Source organism: Megalops cyprinoides, chromosome 7 (genome assembly GCF_013368585.1).
Source record: "Megalops cyprinoides isolate fMegCyp1 chromosome 7, fMegCyp1.pri, whole genome shotgun sequence".
In the NCBI taxonomy this organism is placed as follows: domain Eukaryota; kingdom Metazoa; phylum Chordata; class Actinopteri; order Elopiformes; family Megalopidae; genus Megalops; species Megalops cyprinoides.
This window is the reverse complement of record NC_050589.1, coordinates 27,351,644-27,363,646: the sequence shown is the minus strand read 5'-3', so window position 1 is coordinate 27,363,646 and position 12,003 is coordinate 27,351,644. Positions and strand designations below refer to the sequence as shown.

The following is a 12,003-nucleotide window of genomic DNA, read 5'->3' as shown; positions in this document are numbered from 1 at the left end:
GTGCGTGCAGTTCGACTGGATTTCATCAGTCTGCCTTGGGTAGTGCGCATCAAAAAGCTGCCCATCCAGTTGTGGGTGGAGGGCACACAAGTGTCCCCTTCTGTGGGACAACTACCCTGCAGCATCATTTCAGCCGCTTCATTTTAACTTTGTGGTCAGTTCGGAATCACCATTAATGACTGCCGAGAGAGTCAATCCACGTGTCACAGAAACAAAGAGCAACTGGCTCGCTTCTACTGATCAACATCAACGGTATAAATAAGAGGTTTATTCACGGAAACTGAGTACAAACATGCAGTGCAGGAACAGATCTGCGTACAAAACCACAAAACGCCGACACAAAGGGTCACACTCAAAGTTTTATGATGTGAACTAACAGCAGATTATAATCCTATTCCTTATGGTGCCACATAATCATGTCCAATTCTGTTGACCGCAGTAGTTTCCATCTTGATAATGAAAGCAAAGGATTATGTTGGAAAAACAGACATATCAGTGACAAAGCTCGCACGACTCCCACTCCTCCATTCCATTTTTTTGCAAGGGTTGCAGAAGGAAAAACCAAGTAAAAGATCCAGTTCAATAAAGCACAGGCTGGCGTGATATGCATGTATACGACCTGAATAAACGGCATACAAAACATGCTACAAACGTCACTGCTTGGTTTCCTATAATTGTATTGTGTGTACTTGAAATATTTCTTGGAAATAAAATCATGTATGAAATATGGATTTGATTATGACAATGATCCCTCCAATTATCTTGAAAAGATCCAGCCACCACTATGCTTTGCAGAAAGCTCTGTGTATCAGAAGCCAAATATATATATAAATAAGCTTTAATTTTGTTTTGTTTCTCTTAAGTGGTATTTTTTTTCAGAGGGTTTCAGTGGGAATGAATCTAAACCGAGACTGTAGATTTGAGTGTGGGGATGAAACAGAAAAAAAAAAAATCCCAGTTGCAGAGAACTTCAGGTTTTCCTGCGCGAATCTACAGTCTATTTACAGTGAAAAACTGAACTTTATGAGCACCTGCTGGAGAGACATGCACAGGAAGCACATATGTACATGGCATTCTACCAGAAGCTCCCTGCCCAAACGTCTACTTCAAAGCATGCCCAATATTTACCATTGTCTACATAGAGCAGTTGATGAAAATATACATTCATACACATTCCAGCCTCTGTCTCAGCACAGGTTTAGACTGCCTGCATGGAACAGCAATTTTGGCACAGCACACAAAGCAGGTGACTGACAGGGACTTGAGGTCATGCAACAGCTTTTTAAGAGGAGGTCTTTGCCCAGTGTCGCTCAGAGAAACATAAGACCTCAGACTTTGCTGATGTGACCTTCAGTGGGCTCACAGTTCTAAGGTTTGCTCCATGTTATTGCAGGCCAGGCACTGACAGTGGTGTTGTTTGCTCAAAGCTTTTGACAGAGGGAGAGGTCAGCACCATTTGGACCAACATTTGTTGTAGCAGTGTTGAGATACTACAAACTGACACAAATGGAAGCCAGATTAACTCTCCATCAAGATACTGAAGGCACCAAAGACTCAAAATGAAAGTACTTCTCTCTCTCGGTAGCCCATGTCAAGCAGTTTTCACAAATCCTAATGCTGGAGCCAAATGATCCAATTTATTTTTTCTGGTTATCAGAAACCATCTGGATTGTGAATAACTGAAGACACAAAAAAGGTTTTACTGTGTTGGAGCGTCAGTAAATATAATCTATTTATACATAAGTGCACATAAATGCTGTCATTTTTCACCTTTAAGGCTGTAACAAACCCTTCAACCAAAGGCAATGATATTGTCTCCCTGTGAGCAAAAACAATAAATCAGAACAGTGTATTTTGTTATTTTCATGACTGTGTTTGGTTAACCAAAAATGCCAGTGCATTGACCAAATCAACAACAGATGGCTAGTTTCATTGCTTTGAATTTCACAGCCCTTGGGATCAGGAATTCATTGCTCTAGTTACAAGCAATGTAAATTTGTTCTATACACCCTGCCCGTAATGGGAGCAAGAAAAGCCTCTGTGGCTAACGTTTCAAGTGATAATACGCAGATGATGTTATAATCAGCACTTTCATCTTTAATTATTACACACTAGTCACTGGTAGGATCATTTTCTGTTAAAATTATGGTACATAATTGATGCAACAACTTAAATATGCAGGCTAATGATCATATCTAAACAACTGATCACAGACCAGAAGTAAGGCAGAAATATAAATGATATTATCATCATAATTCATAATCTGTCAATAAAATCTGGCTCTGGTTGATCACATTATAACTAGTGCATTTTAGCAGATATCCTAGCTAGCACTTCACATGCAAGGCACAATGCATTTCAACATTTGGGTCTTAAACTCAGAATCCGATAATGTGAGAAATAATACACCTTCAATTTTTCTGTTTGTTTGTTTTGCTCCAAAAGTATCAACCTAGCGTCCACGTATGGATTGCTCTGTAATCAAAAGCCTAAAAATGTTCTGGCCCAGTAAGTCATCATAATGGCCATGTGTGCTAATGTTTATGTTTTATGGATAAAATGTACAAATTCTTATACAGCCAGCAAATATGAGCCAATTTGTTGATTTACCTCTACAGGAAAGCACACTGGTTTCAACAAGCCTCTTAAATTTCTCTGGTGTATACCAAAGTGAATCTCTCTCTGTAGAGCAGAAAGCTAATTCCTTCCAGATTTGCCCTCACCATCAAAATCTAATATTAGAATCCCTGAGACCTTTAGAATTAGCCAAGGATGCACTGTTTTCTTCCAGGAATGGTCACAGCTCTGACAGAGATAAAGGGAACATCCCGATACGTGGCAGGCTACAAAACTGTGGATTAAAATGAGCGTCTTTTACTCACACCATGGTGAAAAACAGTAAACAAATACGGCGACAGAATCTTATGCCCCTTTCCCACTGGCATGCCATACCACTTCTACTATTGGATGTCCCTGCTGAGCAGGAACCAACTAAGAAATTTCTGGCCCCATAACTCATCTGGTACCTTTTCATTGCTACCCTTGAGGGCAGAGTCAGTGAAGGGCAGGAAGCACATAATGATGACATCACACACAATAACCCGATGAATGCTGGTGGTAGTCGTAATGTAACAGCCGCTAATATAAAAAAAACTAAACTAAAGAAAGCAACCTCCCCCGTTCGCTCTTTTGCAGAATAATCGTAGCTACATCCATCATCTCAGTGAGTGGTAGCAGTGTCCAATGGTAGGCAGGCGTTTCTATGACATAACTTCCTTAAGCATGGACTCCTCCTACATCTCCCCCCAGACCTCCAATCCTAGATCCTACAATGGAGATGTGGTATAACATTAAACACAGAGGCTTTTCCCGCTACCCTCTCATGGTGAATTTGCTTAGGTATGTCCCAGCACACCACCAACACAGGAGTATTAGTCTTCTGTATGTCCCTACCCTTACCTTTGTCTTTATCATGATTCTGTTTTTTTCATGATTTCAGTTTGTTTTTCCATGCTATACAGAAGTACTGACAGACATATCAAACCAAAGTTACACAGAAAATCTTACAAAGATCAATATTTTAAAAATAAATTTAGTATTCATTAAATAAAACACAAGTAACAACTGAGCATTTTAGCATAAACCGACATAAGCATAACCTTACACACCCTGACAGGAGATTGTCCAACAAGGACTCAGTGTCCCAGTCTGTCTCTCTTCCTTAACTCTGGTACTTTACAGACTTCGCAGGGTGCATTAAAAACGATACAGAAATGGTCATCAATCTCCAGACAGTAGCTACAACTCTGAATTGTCACGTTCTCCACGACCCTTCAATCTCTGCATAAACGTGAACTCGCAGGCACATCTACTGCTGTTTATGTAAGTAAGACTCCTCAACACAGTTCTGTGCAGAAGTTACCCGGAAGCTTCCTCAAACCCCTGAAGAAAAGGTCAGGATGCACTTAAATCTCTCTTCTATCACCGGCTGGTTGCTGGTTTTGGGGGTGGAGGGCCCCCGGGATGAGGCCCATGCAGAAACACAAAGTCTTCCCTGTGGTAAAATAAACATGGTCCGTCTACCCAGCATGCTGCTGGAATCAGTCACACGTATCAGTCTCCATTTCTGAGAGGAAATGAGACAGAGACATATTGCAGCAGGCCGGTGCCAGGCCAAGGAGACAAGCAACCAGCTTAACAAGATGTGTGAGAATGGGTCATCTTTCAAGTCTACATATAGCTGCCGATTAGACTTTACTCCTCACGTACAAGATGACACAGAGTAAGATATTAAGGATATCCTCAAATTAAAGATATGATCTGATAATGCATTTGATGGTGCATTTCTTTTTCAAATCCTGACAACACCCCTTCGCATAGGAACAAAGACAGACTGACAAGGGATAAGCACAAGTGAGACCATTCCACACTGAAAATGTTACATTGGCCTTCACAAAACAAGAAGCCGTAATCACCAAGGGCCAGAAACTTTCAGATCGCTGTAAGTGACAATGTAAATTACAGCGGTGAAAGAAGCGCTGGATTTTGTCACATACACTTGGTTTTAATTAGGAGCACAATTTGTCAAAGGTCGTCTCGCCTGTAGGAACAAACACAGCCGAAATAACTCCAGATCTATATAAAGATATGATGTCAGAGAGTGCACACCGGTCATGCTTGCAGTCCGGTTTGAAACTTCACAGCCAGCCCTTACAAAAACAGCTCCATCTCGGCATCATTTGTTTTCCTTACAGCACGGCCAGACGATAAAGGGTACAGGGAAGCAAACGAGGCCGCACTACTAAATATACAGCAGAAATCAAATGCAAAAACAGTGACAAAATCAAACCAACGCTGCATTTGGGGAACGGCTTCATACATGCATGCAACTTATGGAGACCTGGGACCTGTTGATTCATGTGTATATTTATAATGTTCTTTTTCACACTTTGTTAGTAGCCACAAGTAAAAAAAAAAATTCTCCAGTAATTTGAAAAGTAGTCTACACTACTACTCTGTGACAAAGGCAACACAGCAGAGGGTGGGAAATCTTTCGCAGTGAGACTGCACATGGGTGTGCTGAGAAGGTTCTAGTTTTGGGATTAATAAATAAAACAATCAGATAATCAAGTATTGCCCAATCATGTCTGCTCATATAAAGTTGATTCTGATGGCGGCACGGAAACTTGACGCATAATTGCTTTTCACGGCACAAGGAAATCATAGCCTGTACTCCCCAGTGGACAATATTCTATTATAGTTTCATGTCATTTTAACAACTGCCCAACGCAGGCACTGTTCAGACACGTTTCCTTCATTTGTGTGGACACTGATGGTGGCAATCCATCCTAAACGTGTCCAGTATTTAAAATGAATAAAGAAAGCACTCTGCAGCCACACCACACTAAACCTTTTTACCCAAACCCAGACAGCTGTGGGCTGGATGGCCTCAGTGAAAACTATGCTTTGTGATCATTTTAAGTCGTTAATCGCCTCGTTTGCACAGTAACGAGCAGAAACCTGGCCTCCTCCAGATACCGGGATGTTCAGCTCACTGGCCAGAGTGCAGCCACACCCCGGGAGGCAGAATGATAGAGAAGGGAACCCGTAGGAGGGGGTGGGGGTCAAAGGGTGAGGAAGAGATCAGTCAGGTTGGCTCTGACCCCCCCCGCCCCACCCCCGCCTCCCAATAAATCCCACATAATCCACGGTTCCCGTGGAGATGTCAGAACCAACGGACGAGAACAGATGCACTCCAGAGTGGGCCTCCCCCATCCCGTCTCCACAGAGGAAATGGAATCGCCCTAAGAGATTGCACCCAGTCCTGGACACCAGAGCCGCTCACCTGCTGAACCCCTTCCCTCCATCTGACACTACCCGGATCAGAGATATATAGCCCATAACACGTTCAAGCACCCCTTGCAAGTGAGCATTTATCTGAGCCTACATTTATTCACACAAACATTACGAATAAAATAATCTTTTCTAGAATGATTATAACAACAATATATATGAATCCATGTTTATTAGTTAAATGCTTGATTTTATGCTCTATCAAAACTGGTATTTATATCATTTTACATTTATATGTATTTACAAGTAGTAGGAGTTTTAAATTATTATTTTTTTATTTTTCCTGGATAGATAAAAAAGAATATAATTTGATATCAAGGACAAGTGTTTGGGTGGACTTAAAAAAACCACACACACACACACACGTACACACACGTACAAAACGGCTGGTGTTTCCAGCCAAACAGCTTTTTTTTTTTTTTTTAGAAGACCCATAAGTGGCTGCTAAGTGGCACATTTGTCTTTTATGATGCATAATTTCTATTCTGATTTTTATTCAAACAATACTAGGCAATGCAATGTAAATATAATAGCTTCATCTACAGAACATTTTTACAAATTTTAAATACAGGTGAATTAATACAACTACTGTTCAAATGTAATGTATTGGGGCTCTTCTAAAAAAGCACTAACAGTAATATATTTTTTCAGACCAGCTCACATTGTGAAAAGCTGGAATTCTAAAAGAGTCATGAGTTTGGAGACTGCCTTAGCACTGTTGTTGACTTGCGACTGTAGCACAATTTTTTCAGGTGACAAACATTTTCTTTTCATTGCTCATCTGAACTATTCAGAACTGGAAAAGCCTGACTACTCCTGTCTGTCGAGTCAAACCAGGAGGAGAGTTAGGTACAAAGGTGACATTTCAAGAAAGTGACGTTAACCAATTGATGAATTACAATAATGAGTTAGACTTTTCGCTGGTTACCTTTGGGAAACATTTCACCCCTTTTTGCATCTGAATATAACCTGACAATGGCGATAGCCCAAGTTGGTACAAGACATGATTGCCTTGTGCCAATTGTAATTTTTTTTTTAGAATTGCTTTTTTATTTCTGTTTTGGATGAAACTTACAATGTTGATATTACAATTTTTACAGTGGAGGCATAGGATTCAATACGCGCCACAAGATTTCCCTCAAAAGGACAGCACATTCCAACATTTTCCAAATTCATGAAAACCAAGACTCCGATCACTTAAGTGTTCTGGAGCCAGAGGCTCTCAAACAGAGGCCAAATATTAAATGTGGTGCAGATATGGAAATACAGCAATCCTCTGTAGGTTCACACGTATGTCTTACCTACGTCAGAACTGATATGCACATCTTCTTTCAGGTTGTTTAGCACTAGGGAGGAAAAACGGCCTTCTCAAACAACCTCTTCTTTAATTCATTTTCTCTTGTCTGCTTCCTAATTTGGGTGTTTCTTCAACACCAGTGTACTTTTATGGCAATTTTCAGAATAGAAAAAGTAAAAAAAAAAAAAATACATACAAAATAACTTCTGTAGGAAACTGAATTTAATCTTTTTTTGTCATTCTGACCTACACTTACAGGGTAACTGGGGACATTAAGGGACGTTTAGGCATATGTTCAAAAGCATTTGTTTGTTCCCCTTACGGCACTTGCTTTTTATCGCTCAGGACACAAGCTGAGCCTGATTACCCAAACACGACTCGGGCACCTGGCATTAGTTGGCTGAAGGGACAGTATCCTGGCTGACCACATTGTAAACCTGTCGCACTGGAGTGCTGGGGTTTGGAGGGAACCGACACTGCTTAGACAACTCAGCCTGACACCGATAACGGAGGAGATGCCAGGGAAAGTCAAGACGTGCAACAATCTCACGAAACTGAATGTACAACCAAGATGGAAAAAAAAATCACAGCCAGAAGTCTGGGGGGCACAATACAGTATCTGAAAACAAATAAAACCCTGAAAATCTAAACTTAAAGGCTGGCTTTTTTGTCTAAATACAAAGTTTCAAATAAAACAGGTAAAAGTACTTTAAGTAAAAAGTAAATGCAGAGGTACTGTACATAAACCCAACAGATAACCACATGAACCTGAGAAACGAGTTTCCAAGTTTGAGGACTTTTTAGGTTGTTTTAAAGTCAAAATGTACCAATGCATAAGTAGGTGGGAATACTGATTCCAATTCATTCGGTACAATACGGTGGTTTATTAAGAGGACTGCACGTTCAAGTAGATACGATTAAGCAAGAAGAAAAGGCTAAGTTGTGGGGTTGGGGGGGGGGGGGGGGGGGGGGGCAATGATAAACGGAGCCGCAGAGGAAGTCGCTGCCTTTTGTTCCTAAAAGCCCATTTCCCTCCCTTTACACGTCTTCAGTATGCTTAGGAAATCAGAACCAGCCACTTCCACATGGCATGGAAACGGATCCCCTGCTCTGTCAACATTACCAAATCATCTGGGATAATTATATCTTGGCTATTTGTGCCGCAGCATGCTAAGATCACTGCATGCGCTCAGTTCTCTCCCACACTGCCCCTTAACCGGGTCGCTCCGACGTTTCTCCATTCTTCATCTGGTCTCCTACGACTACTTTCGTTCGAGTGCTTTCACCTACTCGATCACTCGCACAAATCTTGTCTTTGTTATCAGACCAATGAAAGGGAACATTTGTTGAGGAAAATAACGTTTGCAAGTTAACAATACGTATGTCAACTTTTTGTGTCCAGAACTATAATAAATACAATTTCAAGTGTACTGTTTGCATAATTGAACAGTTTTTGCTCCATCAAAATTATACGCAGTAAACTGATATAAAAAGTATGAGCAAATAATATGATGTATCCAAATATCCCAAACACATCTTTCTAAATAGGATCTGAATTCACCCGTGGCCGTTCACAAATATCAAAAAAAGAATAAAATTTTCCATCAGCATTTCCCTTTAAGTGGTTAGTTTCCATAATGACTGCGGAAGGAATCCTAACCACTAACTTAAACTGCTAAAAGAGCCGGTCACAGAGTTTTCTTGCAAAAAAAGAACGAAAACCAAAATGCAGTGATTTCAACAATGTATTAGCACAAGGCCGGTAGAACAAAAGGAGCGAACTCGTTTTGAGGCCAACATTTTCTTCTCGTATTTTGTAAGCAACAAATTAGATAAAAATAAAATCACACGTGAGTGACCACTTGAAGATTTCGGCTAAAATCTGTCCCCGAAACACAGGTACACAATTGCTCTAATGCAAACGTTGAAATATCATGTCATTAATCAGATTGTCTCTATCGACATACACTGGGTGCGCTTACCTATAAAATTGAGACGGTTCTTTAAAAATCGCGTTTACTTCAGTCCTCCAGCTGGATTGTTTTCTTATTTTCGTTTTCGCCTTCGATTGATCCCCGGGTAAAAATAAGGATCTGCTCTCCCCGAAAAAAGTTTTGGGAAGTTGGAAGCGGAGCTCCAAGAGGCTGCGTGCAATAGAGAGAAACATCATGTTCAAATTGGGTCTAGTATCGACAGAGGCAGAAAATGCAAATAAATCAAGGAATGCACTCCAATCTGAAATTTAAAGAGTGTATTACATAGCAAGGAGTCCCTACATACAGGGAGAGAAAGACGGACAAAAAAAAATCAATCATATTAGTTTTCTTCCCTCCCCAACTCTGGGAGTTCCACGGAAAAATGCAAAAAATGACAAAGATCTGAAAACTTCAAGCGAGCAGCAACTGCATGAAACTTCACAAACCCACTCAGACAAAGAAAGCGTATTTAGCTATAAACACTCACCTTTTGGTTGGTTTCCTCTCCTGCCTTTTCAAGCACAAGTTAAAAGTTAACTCATTTAAACGGTTTATTTTTCAGGCGCCTTTTTTGTTTTCAATAAATATTTCTCCGGGTTTGACAGTAAAGGTGGAATGTAAAGTATGACTTTGGTATGAAATCAACGCACGACACTGAAAAACGAAGAAAAAAAAACTTTCAAGGAGGAGCCATGCTCTAGCGTCAATCAACAAAGTTGGGGGCAGACGCTATGCTGAAATCTCCACCCCCACGAAAATACAGTGCTGAACATTAGTCACATACCCGATAGATACATTTAAGAATAGCCGAACTATTCTCCTTTGTGTGTTAAGTCCACGACACAAAATAGTTCACATGAAACTAATTTGTGTATTAATATTCAACTAACAAGAACTACAAACGTTGTAGGAAATAGGTATCTGACCAGATCGCTGCAGGTTCGATTCCAAATATTGGGTATTGTTATAACCTTCAGAAATATACATACTTTTTTGTGAGTAAATGCATCGTATAGGTTTATAACAACAACAACAACAGAAATAACACTAGGGCAGCATTATTATTATTACAACTATTAATTATTTCTCAATTATTATATGGCTGGATAGGACTGAGGTAAAATGTCTGATAATCAGTAATAGGAAAAACACATTAGGTTACATATTAGATGAAAGCCACGGGAACACTTTTAATTATGGGAATTTGCAATTGTACATGCACCAATGGTTTATTTCGACATTAAAACGCTTCTTTATAGTGGCTAAAGTGCTGCGTTTTATTACTTGCGACATCTAATAGCGCTCTCCCAGAGCATTAAAGAAAGCGTGAACGGATGACGTCATTTTAAGTAATAGTCTGTGCAGGAAAACATCTTTTACAAAAAAAAAAAAAAAAAAAAGAAAACATCTATGACATTTAAAATTAACAGTCGTGTGGGTCTTAGGACATTCACATACACCTCTAAAATATGAACTCTGCATTATTTATTTCCTTTGTTTCATCATAGTATCAAACTATCGTTGAAACGGCACCGTTCTTTTCCTTTTTCCCAAACGTTGTTGTCAAAACCACTTACTGTGGCTGCATATATCCATGCCACTTTCCAGCAAGGGGGCAGCATCCATGAAAATGAGTGTACAGTACTTTCATTATGGCTCAGAATTCAAAAGCCTGAGACACCAAGCAATGACTAACTTTTTGGTAGCTTCCTGATTCACACTGCAACCATGTGCCTCAGACTGATATGTGTAGTACACATTGTCTTTGAACCTTCATTAGATTTTGGATTTGAGTCTTGTTTTGATTTTGGTTTGGATTTAATATTGTTCAAAATCCAGAGGATATGTAGATAACTACAAACTGTTTTCATAATTGGCCACATCATAATCTTGCATATGAGCAGTAATCATTCTTTTGTTTCTACTCATACTTTGTCTGGCCACTTAAGCTCAGTGTTACAATGCTCGTTCTTGAAGCTGTAAACAAGATCATTTACTATAATACATACTACCATTAGCACTTAACCTGAATATGATGTCAAATCAAATAAGCAGTTTTTTGAACTGAAAAATATTTTTATCACCAGGGCTTGTACATATTGAACAGAACTAGACTACCTTAGTTTGATCCTTGGAGTTGTCCTTGTAAATGGTCCAAAGTGACAAATATCATTGACATCACAGATCTGCTATCAGACACGTGTGGTGTACTGCCAAATATGCTTTGCATGCTTTTCTTTCAACATCTTGTGCTGTCACATCCAAGTGTTTTATTTTAGTAAAGTATGTACTACTGCGGCTGCCATACGAACACATACAGTGACATTCAATCCAATATGAGTGCTTCTTCCCGCGTTGTACAGCAGGACAACATTCTCCAGGAATTCTGTAGGAACTTGGATGCATTCCGCAGTGATGTGCAAACAGTTAATACAATTCCCCTCCTTCCTGATTCCTTCAATGCCCAATAGTCAAAGTCAGTGATGTAAGTTTTTTGGAGGTCGGCCCAAATGAGCAAACGACCATTCTGGAAAGCCGCTAGTGTCCCTTGATTTCCTTGAGACCACCTTCTGCTCCACCAACAGTGCCATCTGCTGGACAGCCTTCTCGCCTGTAGAGTTGCATACAACAAATTGTGCTCATGGACAAGTTTGATATATGAATTCAGCTGTCTTTCTCCCTTCTAGAGAACTGAATCTCTTTAGTAGTCATGGTTACACATTTCATTTCACATGAAAGTCTTGTCCAAAGGTGAAAAGATGTTAAGGCATTAGTCATATTGCAGTATTTCATCACGTTCAGTTCATTTTAATCAAACCTGAAATATGCAATCCTGCCATGCCCATAAATTTTTGATGAAATTGAAGTGTAATTTCA

At 39.9% G+C, this 12,003-nt stretch overlaps 1 protein-coding gene across 5 annotated transcripts in view; it reads right to left on the bottom strand.

Moving 5' to 3' along the window:
- The window catches only part of tead3a (TEA domain family member 3 a), a 51,959-nt gene extending 42,150 nt beyond the window's left edge, over window positions 1–9,809 (bottom strand). For 3 of the 5 annotated variants that reach the window (XM_036532971.1, XM_036532970.1, XM_036532972.1), the window contains exons 1-2: window positions 9,614–9,809; window positions 9,133–9,294 (exon numbers count right to left, since the gene is read on the bottom strand). The gene's annotated coding sequence lies outside the window, so the exon portion shown is untranslated. The remainder of the gene's footprint in view (window positions 1–9,132; window positions 9,295–9,613) is intronic. The other 2 variants (XM_036532974.1, XM_036532973.1) reach the window with 1 other exon arrangement.
- Between the last annotated feature and the right edge of the window lie 2,194 nt (window positions 9,810–12,003).